This window comes from Chiloscyllium plagiosum, unplaced genomic scaffold, assembly GCF_037043375.1.
Source record: "Chiloscyllium plagiosum isolate Xiang-an unplaced genomic scaffold, Cpla_swu_hap1 HiC_scaffold_21, whole genome shotgun sequence".
Classification (NCBI taxonomy): domain Eukaryota; kingdom Metazoa; phylum Chordata; class Chondrichthyes; order Orectolobiformes; family Hemiscylliidae; genus Chiloscyllium; species Chiloscyllium plagiosum.
Window position 1 is genome coordinate 54,226,414 of NW_028270159.1, and position 17,561 is coordinate 54,243,974.

Here is a 17,561-nt window from a genome sequence, read left to right on the forward strand (position 1 = left end):
CTCTGCCTGTTCCCTGACACTGAGAGCTGGTTAAATCACACTCTGCCTGTTCCCCAACATTGTGAGCTAGTTAAATCAGAGTCTGCCTTTTCCCCGACACCGAGAGCTGGTTAAATCACACTCTGCCTGTTCCCTGAAACTGAGAGCTGGTTAAATCACACTCTGCCTGTTCCCCAACATTGAGAGCTTGTTAAATCACTGTCTGCCTGTTCCCTGACACTGAGAGCTGGTTAAATCACGCTCTGCCTGTTCCCCAACATTGAGAGCTGGTTAAATCACACTCTGCCTGTTCCCCAACATTGAGAGCTGGTTAAATCACACTCTGCCTGTTCCCCAACATTGAGAGCTGGTTAAATCACAGTCTGCCTGTTCCCCAACACTGAGAGCTGGTTAAATCACACTCTGCCTGTTCCCCAACATTGAGAGCTGGTTAAATCACACTCTGCCTGTTCCCCGACACTGAGAGCTGGTTAAATCACAGTCTGCCTGTTCAGCAACTCTGAGAGCTGGTTAAATCACACTCTGCCTGCTCCCCAACATTGAGAGCTGGTTAAATCACACTCTGCATGTTCCCCAACACTGAGAGCTTGTTAAATCACAGTCTGCCTGTTCCCTGACACTGAGAGCTGGTTACATCGCACTCTGCCTGTTCCCTGACACTAAGAGCTGGTTAAATCACACTTCTGCCTGTTCACCAACACTGACAGCTGGTTAAATCACAGTCTGCCTGTTCTACAACACAGAGAGCTGGTTAAATCACACTCTGCCTGTTCCCCAACATTGAGAGCTGTTTATATCACAGTCTGCCTTTTCCCCGACACAGAGAGCTGGTCAAATCACAGTCTGCCTGTTCCCCGACACTGAGAGCTGGTTAAGTCACACTCTGCCTGTTCCCCGATACAGAGAGCTGGTTAAATCACAGTCTGCCTGTTCCCCAACACCGAGAGCTGGTTAAATCACAGTCTGTCTGCTCCCCAACATTGAGAGCTGGTTAAATCACACTCTGCCTGTTCCCTGACACTGACAGCTGGTTAAATCACACTCTGCCTGTTCCCTGAAACTGAGAGCTGGTTAAATCACACTTCTGCCTGTTCCCCAACATTGAGAGCTGGTTAAATCACACTCTGCCTGTTCAGCAACACTGAGAGCTGGTTAAATCACACTCTGCCTGTTCCCCGACACTGAGAGCTGGTTAAATCACACTCTGCCTGTTCCCCAACACAGAGAGGTGGTTAAATCACACTCTGCCTGTTCCCCAACATTGAGAGCTGGTTAAATCACACTCTGCCTGTTCCCCAACATTGAGAGCTGGTTACATCGCACTCTGCCTGTTCCCTGACACTAAGAGCTGGTTAAATCACACTCTGCCTGTTCCCCGACACTGAGAGCTGGTTAAATCACACTCTGCCTGTTCCCTGACACTGAGAGCTGGTTAAATCACACTGCTGCCTGTTCCCCAACATTGTGAGCTGGTTAAATCACACTCTGCCTGTTCCCTGACACTGAGAGCTGGTTAAATCACACTCTGCCTGTTCCCCAACATTGTGAGCTAGTTAAATCAGAGTCTGCCTTTTCCCCGACACCGAGAGCTGGTTAAACCACACTCTGCCTGTTCCCCAACATTGTGAGCTAGTTAAATCACAGTCTGCCTTTTCCCCGACACTGAGAGCTGGTTAAATCACACTCTGCCTGTTCCCCAACACAGAGCTGGTTAAATCAAACTCTGCTTGTTCCCCGACACTGAGAGCTGGTTAAATCACACTCTGCCTGTTCCCCAACATTGAGAGCTGGTTAAATCACACTCTGCCTGTTCCCTGAAACTGAGAGCTGGTTAAATCACACTCTGCCTGTTCCCCAACATTGAGAGCTTGTTAAATCACTGTCTGCCTGTTCCCTGACACTGAGAGCTGGTTAAATCACACTCTGCCTGTTCCCCAACATTGAGAGCTGGTTAAATCACACTCTGCCTGTTCCCCAACATTGAGAGCTGGTTAAATCACACTCTGCCTGTTCCCCAACATTGAGAGCTGGTTAAATCACAGTCTGCCTGTTCCCCAACACTGAGAGCTGGTTAAATCACACTCTGCCTGTTCCCCAACATTGAGAGCTGGTTAAATCACACTCTGCCTGTTCCCCGACACTGAGAGCTGGTTAAATCACAGTCTGCCTGTTCAGCAACTCTGAGAGCTGGTTAAATCACACTCTGCCTGCTCCCCAACATTGAGAGCTGGTTAAATCACACTCTGCATGTTCCCCAACACTGAGAGCTTGTTAAATCACAGTCTGCCTGTTCCCTGACACTGAGAGCTGGTTACATCGCACTCTGCCTGTTCCCTGACACTAAGAGCTGGTTAAATCACACTTCTGCCTGTTCACCAACACTGACAGCTGGTTAAATCACAGTCTGCCTGTTCTACAACACAGAGAGCTGGTTAAATCACACTCGGCCTGTTCCCCAACATTGAGAGCTGTTTATATCACAGTCTGCCTTTTCCCCGACACAGAGAGCTGGTCAAATCACAGTCTGCCTGTTCCCCGACACTGAGAGCTGGTTAAGTCACACTCTGCCTGTTCCCCGATACAGAGAGCTGGTTAAAGCACACTCTGCCTGTTCCCCAACACCGAGAGCTGGTTAAATCACAGTCTGTCTGCTCCCCAACATTGAGAGCTGGTTAAATCACACTCTGCCTGTTCCCTGACACTGACAGCTGGTTAAATCACACTCTGCCTGTTCCCTGAAACTGAGAGCTGGTTAAATCACACTTCTGCCTGTTCCCCAACATTGAGAGCTGGTTAAATCACACTCTGCCTGTTCAGCAACACTGAGAGCTGGTTAAATCACACTCTGCCTGTTCCCCAACACAGAGAGCTGGTTAAATCACACTCTGCCTGTTCCCCAACATTGAGAGCTGGTTAAATCACACTCTGCCTGTTCCCCAACACTGAGAGCTGGTTAAATCACACTCTGCCTGTTCCCCGACACTGAGAGCTGGTTAAATCACAATCTGCCTGCTCCCCGACACTGAGAGCTGGTTAAATCGCACTCTGCCTGTTCCCCAACATTGAGAGCTGGTTAAATCACAGTATGCCTGTTCCCCGACACTGAGAGCTGGTTAAGTCACACTCTGCCTGTTCCCCGATACAGAGAGCTGGTTAAATCACAGTCTGCCTGTTCCCCAACACCGAGAGCTGGTTAAATCACAGTCTGCCTGTTCAGCAACACTGAGAGCTGGTTAAATCACACTCTGCCTGTTCCCCGACACTGACAGCTGGTTAAATCACACTCTGCCTGTTCCCCAACATTGAGAGCTGGTTAAATCACACTCTGCCTGTTCCCCAACATTGAGAGCTGGTTAAATCACACTCTGCCTGTTCCCCAACACAGAGAGCTGGTTAAATCACACTCTGCCTGTTCCCCGACACTGAGAGCTGGTTAAATCACACTCTGCCTGTTCCCTGACACTGAGAGCTGGTTAAATCACACTGCTGCCTGTTCCCCAACATTGTGAGCTGGTTAAATCACACTCTGCCTGTTCCCTGACACTGAGAGCTGGTTAAATCACAGTCTGCCTGTTCCCCAACACTGAGAGCTAGTTAAATCACACTCTGCCTGTTCCACAACACAGAGAGCTGGTTAAAGCACACTCTGCCTGTTCCCCAACATTGTGAGCTAGTTAAATCAGAGTCTGCCTTTTCCCCGACACCGAGAGCTGTTTAAATCACACTCTGCCTGTTCCCCAACATTGTGAGCTAGTTAAATCACAGTCTGCCTTTTCCCCGACACCGAGAGCTGGTTAAATCACACTCTGCCTGTTCCCCAACATTGTGAGCTAGTTAAATCACAGTCTGCCTTTTCCCCGACACCGAGAGCTGGTTAAATCACACTCTGCCTGTTCCCCAACATTGTGAGCTAGTTAAATCACAGTCTGCCTTTTCCCCGACACTGAGAGCTGGTTAAATCACACTCTGCCTGTTCCCCAACACAGAGCTGGTTAAATCACACTCTGCCTGTTCCCCAACATTGAGAGCTGGTTAAATCACACTCTGCCTGTTCCCTGAAACTGAGAGCTGGTTAAATCACACTCTGCCTGTTCCCCAACATTGAGAGCTTGTTAAATCACTGTCTTCCTGTTCCCTGACACTGAGAGCTGGTTAAATCACACTCTGCCTGTTCCCCAACATTGAGAGCTGGTTAAATCAAACTCTGCTTTTTCTCGGACACTGAGAGCTGGTTAAATCACACTCTGCCTGTTCCCCAACATTGAGAGCTGGTTAAATCACAGTCTGCCTGTTCAGCAACATTGAGAGCTGTTTAAATCACAGTCTGCCTGTTCCCCAACACTGAGAGCTGGTTAAATCACACTCTGCCTGTTCCCCAACATTGAGAGCTGGTTAAATCACACTCTGCCTGTTCCCCGACACTGAGAGCTGGTTAAATCACAGTCTGCCTGTTCAGCAACTCTGAGAGCTGGTTAAATCACACTCTGCCTGCTCCCCAACATTGAGAGTTGGTTAAATCACACTCTGCCTATTCCCCAACACAGAGAGCTGGTTAAATCACACTCTGCCTGTTCCCCAACACAGAGAGCTGGTTAAATCACACTCTGCCTGTTCCCCAACATTGAGAGCTGTTTAAATCACAGTCTGCCTTTTCCCCGACACAGAGAGCTGGTCAAATCACAGTCTGCCTGTTCCCCGACACTGAGAGCTGGTTAAATCACACTCTGCCTGTTCCCCAACATTGTGAGCTAGTTAAATCACAGTCTGCCTTTTCCCCGACACTGAGAGCTGGTTAAATCACACTCTGCCTGTTCCCCAACACAGAGCTGGTTAAATCAAACTCTGCTTGTTCCCCGACACTGAGAGCTGGTTAAATCACACTCTGCCTGTTCCCCAACATTGAGAGCTGGTTAAATCACACTCTGCCTGTTCCCTGAAACTGAGAGCTGGTTAAATCACACTCTGCCTGTTCCCCAACATTGAGAGCTTGTTAAATCACTGTCTTCCTGTTCCCTGACACTGAGAGCTGGTTAAATCACACTCTGCCTGTTCCCCAACATTGAGAGCTGGTTAAATCAAACTCTGCTTTTTCTCGGACACTGAGAGCTGGTTAAATCACACTCTGCCTGTTCCCCAACAGTGAGAGCTGGTTAAATCACAGTCTGCCTGTTCAGCAACATTGAGAGCTGTTTAAATCACAGTCTGCCTGTTCCCCAACACTGAGAGCTGGTTAAATCACACTCTGCCTGTTCCCCGACACTGAGAGCTGGTTAAATCACAGTCTGCCTGTTCAGCAACTCTGAGAGCTGGTTAAATCACACTCTGCCTGTTCCCAAACATTGAGAGCTGGTTAAATCACACTCTGCCTGTTCCCCAACACTGAGAGCTTGTTAAATCACAGTCTGCCTGTTCCCTGACACTGAGAGCTGGTTACATCGCACTCTGCCTGTTCCCTGACACTAAGAGCTGGTTAAATCACACTTCTGCGTGTTCCCCAACATTGAGAGCTGGTTAAATCACACTCTGCCTGTTCCCCAACATTGAGAGCTGGTTAAATCACACTCTGCCTGTTCAGCAACACTGAGAGCTGGTTAAATCACAGTCTGCCTGTTCAGCAACTCTGAGAGCTGGTTAAATCACACTCTGCCTGTTCCCCAACATTGAGAGCTTGTTAAATCACAGTCTGCCTGTTCCCCAGCATTGAGAGCTGTTTAAAGCACAGTCTGCCTGTTCCCCAACACTGAGAGCTGGTTAAATCACACTCTGCCCGTTCCCCAACATTGAGAGCTGGTTAAATCACACTCTGCCTGTTCCCCGACACTGAGAGCTGGTTAAATCACAGTCTGCCTGTTCAGCAACTCTGAGAGCTGGTTAAATCACACTCTGCCTGTTCCCCAACATTGAGAGTTGGTTAAATCACACTCTGTCTGTTTCCCAACACAGAGAGCTGGTTAAATCACACTCTGCCTGTTCCCCAACACAGTGAGCTGGTTAAATCTCACTCTGCCGGTTCCCAAACATTGAGAGCTGGTTAAATCACACTCTGCCTGTTCCCCAACACTGAGAGATTGTTAAATCACAGTCTGCCTGTTCCCTGACACTGAGAGCTGGTTAGATCACACTCTGCCTGTTCCCTGACACTAAGAGCTGGTTAAATCACACTCTGCCTGTTCCCCAACACTGAGAGCTGGTTAAATCACAGTCTGCCTGTTCCCCAACACCGAGAGCTGGTTGAATCACACTCTACATGTTCCCCAACACAGAGCTGGTTAAATCATACTCCGCCTGTTCCCCAACACTGAGAGCTTGGTAAATCACACTCTGCCTGTTCCCACAACATTGAGAGCTGGCTAAATCACACTCTGCCTGTTCAGCAACACTGAGAGCTGGTTAAATCACACTCTGCCTGTTCCCCAACACAGAGAGCTGGTTAAATCACACTCTGCCTGTTCCCCAACATTGAGAGCTGGTTAAATCACACTCTGCCTGTTCCCCAACACTGAGAGCTGGTTAAATCACACTCTGCCTGTTCAGCAACACTGAGAGCTGGTTAAATCACACTCTGCCTGTTCCACAACATAGAGAGCTGGTTAAATCACAGTCAGCCTGTTCACCAACACTGAGAGCTGGTTAAATCACAGCCTGCCTGTTCTCCAACACAGAGAGCTGGTTAAATCACACTCTGCCTGTTCCCCAACATTGAGAGCTGTTTAAATCACAGTTTGCCTTTTCCCCGACACAGAGAGCTGGTTAAATCACAGTCTGCCTGTTCCCCGACACTGAGAGCTGGTTAAGTCACACTCTGTCTGTTACCCGATACAGAGAGCTGGTTAAATCACAGTCTGCCTGTTCCCCAACACCGAGAGCTGGTTAAATCACACTCTGCCTGTTCCATGATACTGACAGCTGGTTAAATCACAGTCTGCCTGTTCAGCAACACTGAGAGCTGGTTAAATCACACTCTGCCTGTTCCCCGACACTGAGAGCTGGTTAAATCACACTCTGCCTGTTCCCCAACACAGAGAGGTGGTTAAATCACACTCTGCCTGTTCCCCAACATTGAGAGCTGGTTAAATCACACTCTGCCTGTTCCCCAACACAGAGAGCTGGTTAAATCACACTCTGCATGTTCCCCAACATTGAGAGCTGGTTAAATCACACTCTGCCTATTCCCCAACAGAGAGAGCTGGTTAAATCACACTCTGCCTGTTCCCCAACACAGAGAGCTGGTTAAATCACACTCTGCCTGTTCCCCAACATTGAGAGCTGGTTAAATCACACTCTGCCTGTTCCCTGACACTGAGAGCTGGTTAAATCACACTCTGCCTGTTCCCCAACATGGAGAGCTTGTTAAATCACACTCTGCCTGTTCCCCAACACAGAGAGCTGGTTAAATCACACTCTGCCTGTTCCCCAACATTGAGAGCTTGTTAAATCACAGTCTGCCTGTTCCCTGACACTGAGAGCTGGTTAAATCACACTCTGCCTGTTCCCCAACATTGAGAGCTTGTTAAATCACAGTCTGCCTGTTACCTGACACTGAGAGCTGGTTAAATCACACTCTGCCTGTTCCCTGAAACTGAGAGCTGGTTAAATCACACTTCTGCCTGTTCCCCAACATTGAGAGCTGGTTAAATCACACTCTGCCTGTTCCCTGACACTGAGAGCTGGTTAAATCACAGTCTGCCTGTTCCCCAACACAGAGAGCTGGTTAAATGACACTCTGCCTGTTCCCCAACATTGAGAGCTGGTTAAATCACACTCTGCCTGTTCCCCAACATTGAGAGCTGGTTAAATCACACTCTGCCTGTTCCCTGACACTGAGAGCTGGTTAAATCACACTCTGCCAGTTCCCCAACATGGAGAGCTTGTTAAATCACACTCTGCCTGGTCCCCAACACAGAGAGCTGGTTAAATCACACTCTGCCTGTTCCCCAACATTGAGAGCTTGTTAAATCACAGTCTGCCTGTTCCCTGACACTGAGAGCTGGTTAAATCACACTCTGCCTGTTCCCCAACATTGAGAGCTTGTTAAATCACAGTCTGCCTGTTCCCTGACACTGAGAGCTGGTTAAATCACACTCTGCCTGTTCCCTGAAACTGAGAGCTGGTTAAATCACACTTCTGCCTGTTCCCCAACATTGAGAGCTGGTTAAATCACACTCTGCCTGTTCCCTGACACTGAGAGCTGGTTAAATCACACTCTGCCTGTTCCCTGACACTGAGAGCTGGTTAAATCACACTCTGCCTGTTCCCTGACACTGAGAGCTTGTTAAATCACACTCTGCCTGTTCCCCAACATTGAGAGCTGTTTAAATCACAGTCTGCCTTTTCCCCGACACTGAGAGCTGGTTAAGTCACACTCTGTCTGTTACCCGATACAGAGAGCTGGTTAAATCACAGTCTGCCTGTTCCCCAACACCGAGAGCTGGTTAAATCACACTCTGCCTGTTCCATGATACTGACAGCTGGTTAAATCACAGTCTGCCTGTTCAGCAACACTGAGAGCTGGTTAGATCACACTCTGCCTGTTCCCTGACACTGAGAGCTGGTTAAATCACACTCTGCCTATTCCCCAACACAGAGAGGTGGTTAAATCACACTCTGTCTGTTCCCCAACATTGAGAGCTGGTTAAATCACACTCTGCCTGTTCCCCAACACAGAGAGCTGGTTAAATCACACTCTGCCTGTTCCCCAACATTGAGAGCTGGTTAAATCACACTCTGCCTATTCCCCAACACAGAGAGCTGGTTAAATCACACTCTGCCTGTTCCCCAACACAGAGAGCTGGTTAAATCACACTCTGCCTGTTCCCCAACATTGAGAGCTGGTTAAATCACACTCTGCCTGTTCCCTGACACTGAGAGCTGGTTAAATCACACTCTGCCTGTTCCCCAACATTGAGAGCTGGTTAAATCACACACTGCCTATTCCCCAACACAGAGAGCTGGTTAAATCACACTCTGCCTGTTCCCCAACATTGAGAGCTGGTTAAATCACACTTCTGCCTGTTCCCCAACATTGAGAGCTGGTTAAATCACACTCTGCCTGTTCCCTGACACTGAGAGCTGGTTAAATCACAGTCTGCCTGTTCCCCAACACCGAGAGCTGGTTGAATCACACTCTACATGTTCCCCAACACAGAGCTGGTTAAATCATACTCCGCCTGTTCCCCAACACTGAGAGCTTGGTAAATCACACTCTGCCTGTTCCCCAACATTGAGAGCTGGCTAAATCACACTCTGCCTGTTCCCCAACACAGAGAGCTGGTTAAATCACACTCTGCCTGTTCCCCAACATTGAGAGCTGGTTAAATCACACTCTGCCTGTTCCCCAACACTGAGAGCTGGTTAAATCACACTCTGCCTGTTCAGCAACACTGAGAGCTGGTTAAATCACACTCTGCCTGTTCCACAACATAGAGAGCTGGTTAAATCACAGTCAGCCTGTTCACCAACACTGAGAGCTGGTTAAATCACAGCCTGCCTGTTCTCCAACACAGAGAGCTGGTTAAATCACACTCTGCCTGTTCCCCAACATTGAGAGCTGTTTAAATCACAGTTTGCCTTTTCCCCGACACAGAGAGCTGGTTAAATCACAGTCTGCCTGTTCCCCGACACTGAGAGCTGGTTAAGTCACACTCTGTCTGTTACCCGATACAGAGAGCTGGTTAAATCACAGTCTGCCTGTTCCCCAACACCGAGAGCTGGTTAAATCACACTCTGCCTGTTCCATGATACTGACAGCTGGTTAAATCACAGTCTGCCTGTTCAGCAACACTGAGAGCTGGTTAAATCACACTCTGCCTGTTCCCCGACACTGAGAGCTGGTTAAATCACACTCTGCCTGTTCCCCAACACAGAGAGGTGGTTAAATCACACTCTGCCTGTTCCCCAACATTGAGAGCTGGTTAAATCACACTCTGCCTGTTCCCCAACACAGAGAGCTGGTTAAATCACACTCTGCATGTTCCCCAACATTGAGAGCTGGTTAAATCACACTCTGCCTATTCCCCAACAGAGAGAGCTGGTTAAATCACACTCTGCCTGTTCCCCAACACAGAGAGCTGGTTAAATCACACTCTGCCTGTTCCCCAACATTGAGAGCTGGTTAAATCACACTCTGCCTGTTCCCTGACACTGAGAGCTGGTTAAATCACACTCTGCCTGTTCCCCAACATGGAGAGCTGGTTAAATCACACTCTGCCTGTTCCCCAACATTGAGAGCTTGTTAAATCACAGTCTGCCTGTTCCCTGACACTGAGAGCTGGTTAAATCACACTCTGCCTGTTCCCCAACATTGAGAGCTTGTTAAATCACAGTCTGCCTGTTACCTGACACTGAGAGCTGGTTAAATCACACTCTGCCTGTTCCCTGAAACTGAGAGCTGGTTAAATCACACTTCTGCCTGTTCCCCAACATTGAGAGCTGGTTAAATCACACTCTGCCTGTTCCCTGACACTGAGAGCTGGTTAAATCACAGTCTGCCTGTTCCCCAACACAGAGAGCTGGTTAAATCACACTCTGCCTGTTCCCCAACATTGAGAGCTGGTTAAATCACACTCTGCCTGTTCCCCAACATTGAGAGCTGGTTAAATCACACTCTGCCTGTTCCCTGACACTGAGAGCTGGTTAAATCACACTCTGCCTGTTCCCCAACATGGAGAGCTTGTTAAATCACACTCTGCCTGTTCCCCAACACAGAGAGCTGGTTAAATCACACTCTGCCTGTTCCCCAACATTGAGAGCTTGTTAAATCACAGTCTGCCTGTTCCCTGACACTGAGAGCTGGTTAAATCACACTCTGCCTGTTCCCCAACATTGAGAGCTTGTTAAATCACAGTCTGCCTGTTCCCTGACACTGAGAGCTGGTTAAATCACACTCTGCCTGTTCCCTGAAACTGAGAGCTGGTTAAATCACACTTCTGCCTGTTCCCCAACATTGAGAGCTGGTTAAATCACACTCTGCCTGTTCCCTGACACTGAGAGCTGGTTAAATCACACTCTGCCTGTTCCCCAACATTGAGAGCTGGATAAATCACACTCTGCCTGTTCCCTGACACTGAGAGCTGGTTAAATCACACTCTGCCTGTTCCCTGACACTGAGAGCTTGTTAAATCACACTCTGCCTGTTCCCCAACATTGAGAGCTTGTTAAATCACACTCTGCCTGTTCTTTGACACTGAGAGCTGGTTAAATCACACTCTGCCTGTTCCCCAACATTGAGAGCTTGTTAAATCACAGTCTGCCTGTTCCCTGACACTGAGAGCTGGTTAAATCACACTCTGCCTGTTCCCTGAAACTGAGAGCTGGTTAAATCACACTTCTGCCTGTTCCCCAACATTGAGAGCTGGTTAAATCACACTCTGCCTGTTCCCTGACACTGAGAGCAGGTTAAATCACAGTCTGCCTGTTCCCCAACACTGAGAGCTGGTTAAATCACACTCTGCCTGTTCCACAGCACAGAGCTGGTTAAATCACAGTCTGCCTGTTCACCAACACTGAGAGCTGGTTAAATCACAGTCTGCCTGTTCCCCAACACTGAGAGCTGGTTAAATCACACTCTGCCTGTTCCCCAACACAGAGAGCTGGTTAAAACACACTCTGCCTGTTCACCAACACTGAGAGCTGGTTAAATCACACTCTGCCTGTTCCCCAACATTGAGAGCTGGTTAAATCACACTCTGCCTATTCCCCAACACAGAGAGCTGGTTAAATCACAGTGTACCTGTTCCCCAACACCGACAGCTGGTTAAATCACACTCTGCCTGTTCCCCAACATTGAGAGCTGGTTAAATCACACTCTGCCTGTTCTCTGACACAGAGCTGGTTAAATCACACTCTGCCTGTTCCCCAACATTGAGAGCTTGTTAAATCACAGTCTGCCTGTTCCCTGACACAGAGAGCTGGTTAAATCACAGTCTGCCTGTTCCCTGAAACTGAGAGCTGGTTAAATCACACTTCTGCCTGTTCCCCAACATTGAGAGCTGGTTAAATCACACTCTGCCTGTTCCATGACACTGAGAGCTGGTTAAATCACACTCTGCCTGTTCCCCAACACTGAGAGCTAGTTAAATCACTCTCTGCCTGTTCACCAACACTGAGAGCTGGTTAAATCACAGTCTGCCTGTTCCACAACACAGAGAGCTGGTTAAATCACACTCTGCCTGTTCCCCAACATTGAGAGCTAGTTAAATCACAGTCTGCCTTTTCCCCGACACCGAGAGCTGGTTAAATCACACTCTGCCTGTTCCCCGACACTGAGAGCTGGTTAAATCACACTCTGCCTGTTCCCCAACATTGAGAGCTGGTTAAATCACACTCTGCCTGTTCCCCGACACTGAGAGCTGGTTAAATCACACTCTGCCTGTTCCCCAACACAGAGAGCTGGTTAAATCACACTCTGCCTGTTCCCCAACATTGAGAGCTTGTTAAATCACAGTCTGCCTGTTCCCTGACACTGAGAGCTGGTTAAATCACACTCTGCCTGTTCCCTGAAACTGAGAGCTGGTTAAATCACACTTCTGCCTGTTCCCCAACATTGAGAGCTGGTTAAATCACACTCTGCCTGTTCCCTGAAACTGAGAGCTGGTTAAATCACACTCTGCCTGTTCCCCAACACAGAGAGCTGGTTAAATCACACTCTGCCTGTTCCCCAACATTGAGAGCTTGTTAAATCACATTCTGCCTGTTCCCTGACACTGAGAGCTGGTTAAATCACACTCTGCCTGTTCCCTGAAACTGAGAGCTGGTTAAATCACACTTCTGCCTGTTCCCCAACATTGAGAGCTCGTTAAATCACACTCTGCCTGTTCCCTGACACTGAGAGCTGTTAAATCACAGTGTACCTGTTCCCCAACACAGAGAGCTGGTTAAATCACACTCTGCCTGTTCCCCAACATTGAGAACTGGTTAAATCACACTCTGCCTATTCCCCAACACAGAGAGCTGGTTAAATCACACTCTGCCTGTTCCCCAACACAGAGAGCTGGTTAAATCACATTCTGCCTGTTCCCCAACATTGAGAGCTGGTTAAATCACACTCTGCCTGTTCCCCAACACAGAGAGCTGGTTAAATCACACTCTGCCTGTTCCCCAACATTGAGAGCTAGTTAAATCACAGTCTGCCTTTTCCCCGACACCGAGAGCTGGTTAAATCACACTCTGCCTGTTCCACAACACAGAGAGCTGGTTAAATCACAGTCTGCCTGTTCACCAACACAGAGAGCTGGTTAAATCACAGTCTGCCTGTTCGCCAACACCGAGAGCTGGTTAAATCACAGTCTGTCTGTTCCCCAACATTGAGAGCTGGTTAAATCACACTCTGCCTGTTCCCTGACACTGACAGCTGGTTAAATCACAGTCTGCCTGTTCAGCAACACTGAGAGCTGGTTAAATCACACTCTGCCTGTTCCCCAACACTGAGAGCTGGTTAAATCACACTTCTGCCTGTTCCCCAACACAGAGAGGTGGTTAAATCACACTCTGCCTGGTCCCCAACACAGAGAGCTGGTTAAATCAAACTCTGCCTGTTCCCCAACATTGAGAGCTGGTTAAATCACACTTCTGCCTGTTCCCCAACACAGAGAGCTGGTTAAATCACACTCTGCCTGTTCCCCGACACTGAGAGCTGGTTAAATCACACTCTGCCTGTTCCCTGAAACTGAGAGCTGGTTAAATCACACTTCTGCCTGTTCCCCAACATTGAGAGCTTGTTAAATCACAGTCTGCCTGTTCCCTGACACTGAGAGCTGGTTAAATCACACTCTGCCTGTTCCCTGAAACTGAGAGCTGGTTAAATCACACTTCTGCCTGTTCCCCAACATTGTGAGCTGGTTAAATCACACTCTGCCTGTTCCCTGACACTGAGAGCTGGTTAAATCACAGTCTGCCTGTTCACCAACACTGAGAGCTGGTTAAATCACACTCTGCCTGTTCCACAACACAGAGAGCTGGTTAAATCACAGTCTGCCTGTTCACCAACACTGAGAGCTGGTTAAATCACAGTCTGCGTGTTCCACAACACAGAGAGCTGGTTAAATCACACTCTGCCTGTTCCCCAACATTGTGAGCTAGTTAAATCAGAGTCTGCCTTTTCCCCGACACCGAGAGCTGGTTAAATCACACTCTGCCTGTTCCCCAACATTGTGAGCTAGTTAAATCACAGTCTGCCTTTTCCCCGACACCGAGAGCTGGTTAAATCACACTCTGCCTGTTCCCCAACATTGTGAGCTAGTTAAATCACAGTCTGCCTTTTCCCCGACACTGAGAGCTGGTTAAATCTCACACTGCCTGTTCCCCAACACAGAGCTGGTTAAATCAAACTCTGCTTGTTCCCCGACACTGAGAGCTGGGTAGATCACACTCTGCCTGTTCCCCAACATTGAGAGCTGGTTAAATCACACTCTGCCTGTTCCCTGACACTGAGAGCTGGTTAAATCACACTCTGCCTGTTCCCCAACATTGAGAGCTTGTTAAATCACAGTCTGCCTGTTCCCTGACACTGAGAGCTGGTTAAATCACACTCTGCCTGTTCCCCGACACTGAGAGCTGGTTAAAACACACTCTGCCTGTTCACCGACACAGAGCTCTTTAAATCACAGTATGCCTGTTCCCCAACACTGAGAGCTGGTTAAATCACAGTCTGCCTGTTCCCCAACATTGAGAGCTGGTTAAATCACACTCTGCCTGTTCCCTAACACTGACAGCTGGTTAAATCACAGTCTGCCTGTTCCCCGACACTGAGAGCTGGTTAAATCACACTCTGCCTGTTCCCCAACATTGAGAGCTGGTTAAATCACACTCTGCCTGTTCCCCAACATTGAGAGCTGGTTAAATCACACTCTGCCTGTTCCCCAACACTGAGAGCTGGTTAAATCACACTCTGCCTGTTCCACAACACAGAGAGCTGGTTAAATCACAGTCAGCCTGTTCCCCAACACTGAGAGCTGGTTAAATCACACTCTGCCTTTCCCCAACATTGAGAGCTTGTTAAATCACAGTCTGCCTTTTCCCTGACACTGAGAGCTGGTTAAATCACACTCTGCCTGTTCCCCGACACTGAGAGCTTGTTAAATCACACTCTGCCTGTTCCCCGACACTGAGAGCTTGTTAAATCACAGTCTGCCTGTTCCCTGACACTGAGAGCTGGTTAAATCACACTCTGCCTGTTCCCTGACACTAAGAGCTGTTTAAATCACACTTCTGCCTGTTCCCAAACATTGAGAGCTGGTTAAATCACACTCTGCCTGTTCCACAACACAGAGAGCTGGTTAAATCACACTCTGCCTGTTCCACAACACAGAGAGCTGTTTAAATCACAGTCTGCCTGTTCACCAACACTGAGAGCTGGTTAAATCACAGTCTGCCTGTTCAGCAACACTCAGAGCTGGTTAAATCACACTCTGCCTGTTCCCCAACATTGAGAGCTAGTTAAATCACAGTCTGCCTTTTCCCCGACACCGAGAGCTGGTTAAATCACACTCTGCCTGTTCCCCAACATTGAGAGCTGGTTAAATCACACTCTGCCTGTTCCCCAACACAGAGAGCTGGTTAAATCACACTCTGCATGTTCCCCAACACAGAGCTTGTTAAATCACACTCTGCCTGTTCCCCGACACTGAGAGCTGGTTAAATCACACACTGCCTGTTCCCCAACACAGAGAGCTGGATAAATCATACTCTGCCTGTTCCCCAACATTGAGAGCTGGTTAAATCAAACTCTGCCTGTTCCCTGCCACTGAGAGCTGGTTAAATCACACTCTGCCTGTTCCCCAACATTGAGAGCTGGTTAAATCACACTCTGCCTGTTCCACAACACAGAGAGCTGGATAAATCATACTCTGCCTGTTCCCCAACATTGAGAGCTGGTTAAATCACACTCTGCATGTTCCCCAACACTGGGAGCTGGTTAATCCACAGTCTGCCTGTTCCCCAACACTGAGAGCTGGTTAATTCACACTCTGCCTGTTCCCGACACAGAGCTGGTTAAATCACACTCTGCCTGTTGACCGACACAGAGCTGGTTAAATCACACTCTGCCTGTTCCCCAAGATTGAGAGCTGGTTAAATCACAGTCTGCCTGTTCCCCAACACAGAGAGCTGGTTAAATCACACACTGCCTGTTCCCCAACACAGAGAGCTGGTTAAATCACACTCTGCCTGTTCATCAACATTGAGAGCTGGTTAAATCACACTCTGCCTGTTCCCTGACACTAAGAGCTGTTTAAATCACACTTCTGCCTGTTCCCAAACATTGAGAGCTGGTTAAATCACACTCTGCCTGCTCCCAACACTGGGAGCTGGTTAAATCACAGTCTGCCTGTTCCCCAACACTGAGAGCTGGTTAAATCACAGTCTGCCTGTTCTACAACATTGAGAGCTGGTTAAATCACAGTCTGCCTGTTCCCCGACACTGAGAGCTGGTTAAATCACACTCTGCATGTTCCCCAACACTGGGAGCTGGTTAAATCACAGTCTGCCTGTTCCCCAACACTGAGAGGTGGTTAAATCACACTCTGCCTGTTCCCCGACACTGAGAGCTGGTTAAATCACACTCTGCCTGTGCACCGACACAGAGCTGGTTAAATCACACTCTGCCTGTTCCCCAACATTGAGAGCTGGTTAAATCACACTCTGCCTGTTTCCCAACACAGAGAGCTGGTTTAATCACACTCTGCCTGTTCCCCAACACAGAGAGCTGGTTAAATCACACTCTGCCTGTTCCCAAACATTGAGAGCTGGTTAAGTCACACTCTGCCTGTTCCCTGACACTGAGAGCTGGTTAAATCACACTCTGCCTGTTCCCCAACACTGAGAGCTTGTTAAATCACAGTCTGCCTGTTCCCTAACACTGAGAGCTGGTTAAATCACACTCTGCCTGTTCCCTGACACTGAGAGCTGTTTAAATCACACTTCTGCCTGTTCCCAAACATTGAGAGCTGGTTGAATCACACTCTGCCTGTTCCCAACACTGAGAGCTGGTTAAATCACAGTCTGCCTGTTCACCAACACTGAGAGCTGGTTAAATCACAGTCTGCCTGTTCTACAACACAGAGAGCTGGTTAAATCACACTCTGCCTGTTCCCCAACACAGAGAGCTGGTTAAATCACAGTATGCCTGTTCCCCGACACTGAGAGCTGGTTAAGTCACACTCTGCCTGTTCCCCGATACAGAGAGCTGGTTAAATCACAGTCTGCCTGTTCCCCAACACCGAGAGCTGGTTAAATCACACTCTGCCTGTTCCCCAACATTGAGAGCTGGTTAAATCACACTCTGCCTGGTCCCCAACACAGAGAGCTGGTTAAATCACACTCTGCCTGTTCCCCGACACTGAGAGCTGGTTAAATCACACTCTGCCTGTTCCCTGACACAGAGAGCTGGTTAAATCACACTCTGCCTGTTCCCCAACATTGAGAGCTTGTTAAATCACAGTCTGCCTGTTCCCAAACATTGAGAGCTGGTTAAGTCACACTCTGCCTGTTCCCTGACACTGAGAGCTGGTTAAATCACACTCTGCCTGTTCCCCAACACTGAGAGCTTGTTAAATCACAGTCTGCCT

The 17,561-nt window shown here is 48.5% G+C and overlaps 1 protein-coding gene across 1 annotated transcript in view; it reads right to left on the minus strand.

Moving 5' to 3' along the window:
- Positions 1-17,561, minus strand: part of LOC122546186 (apical endosomal glycoprotein-like) — a 556,180-nt gene that overhangs the window by 236,813 nt on the left and 301,806 nt on the right. The window lies entirely within an intron of this gene.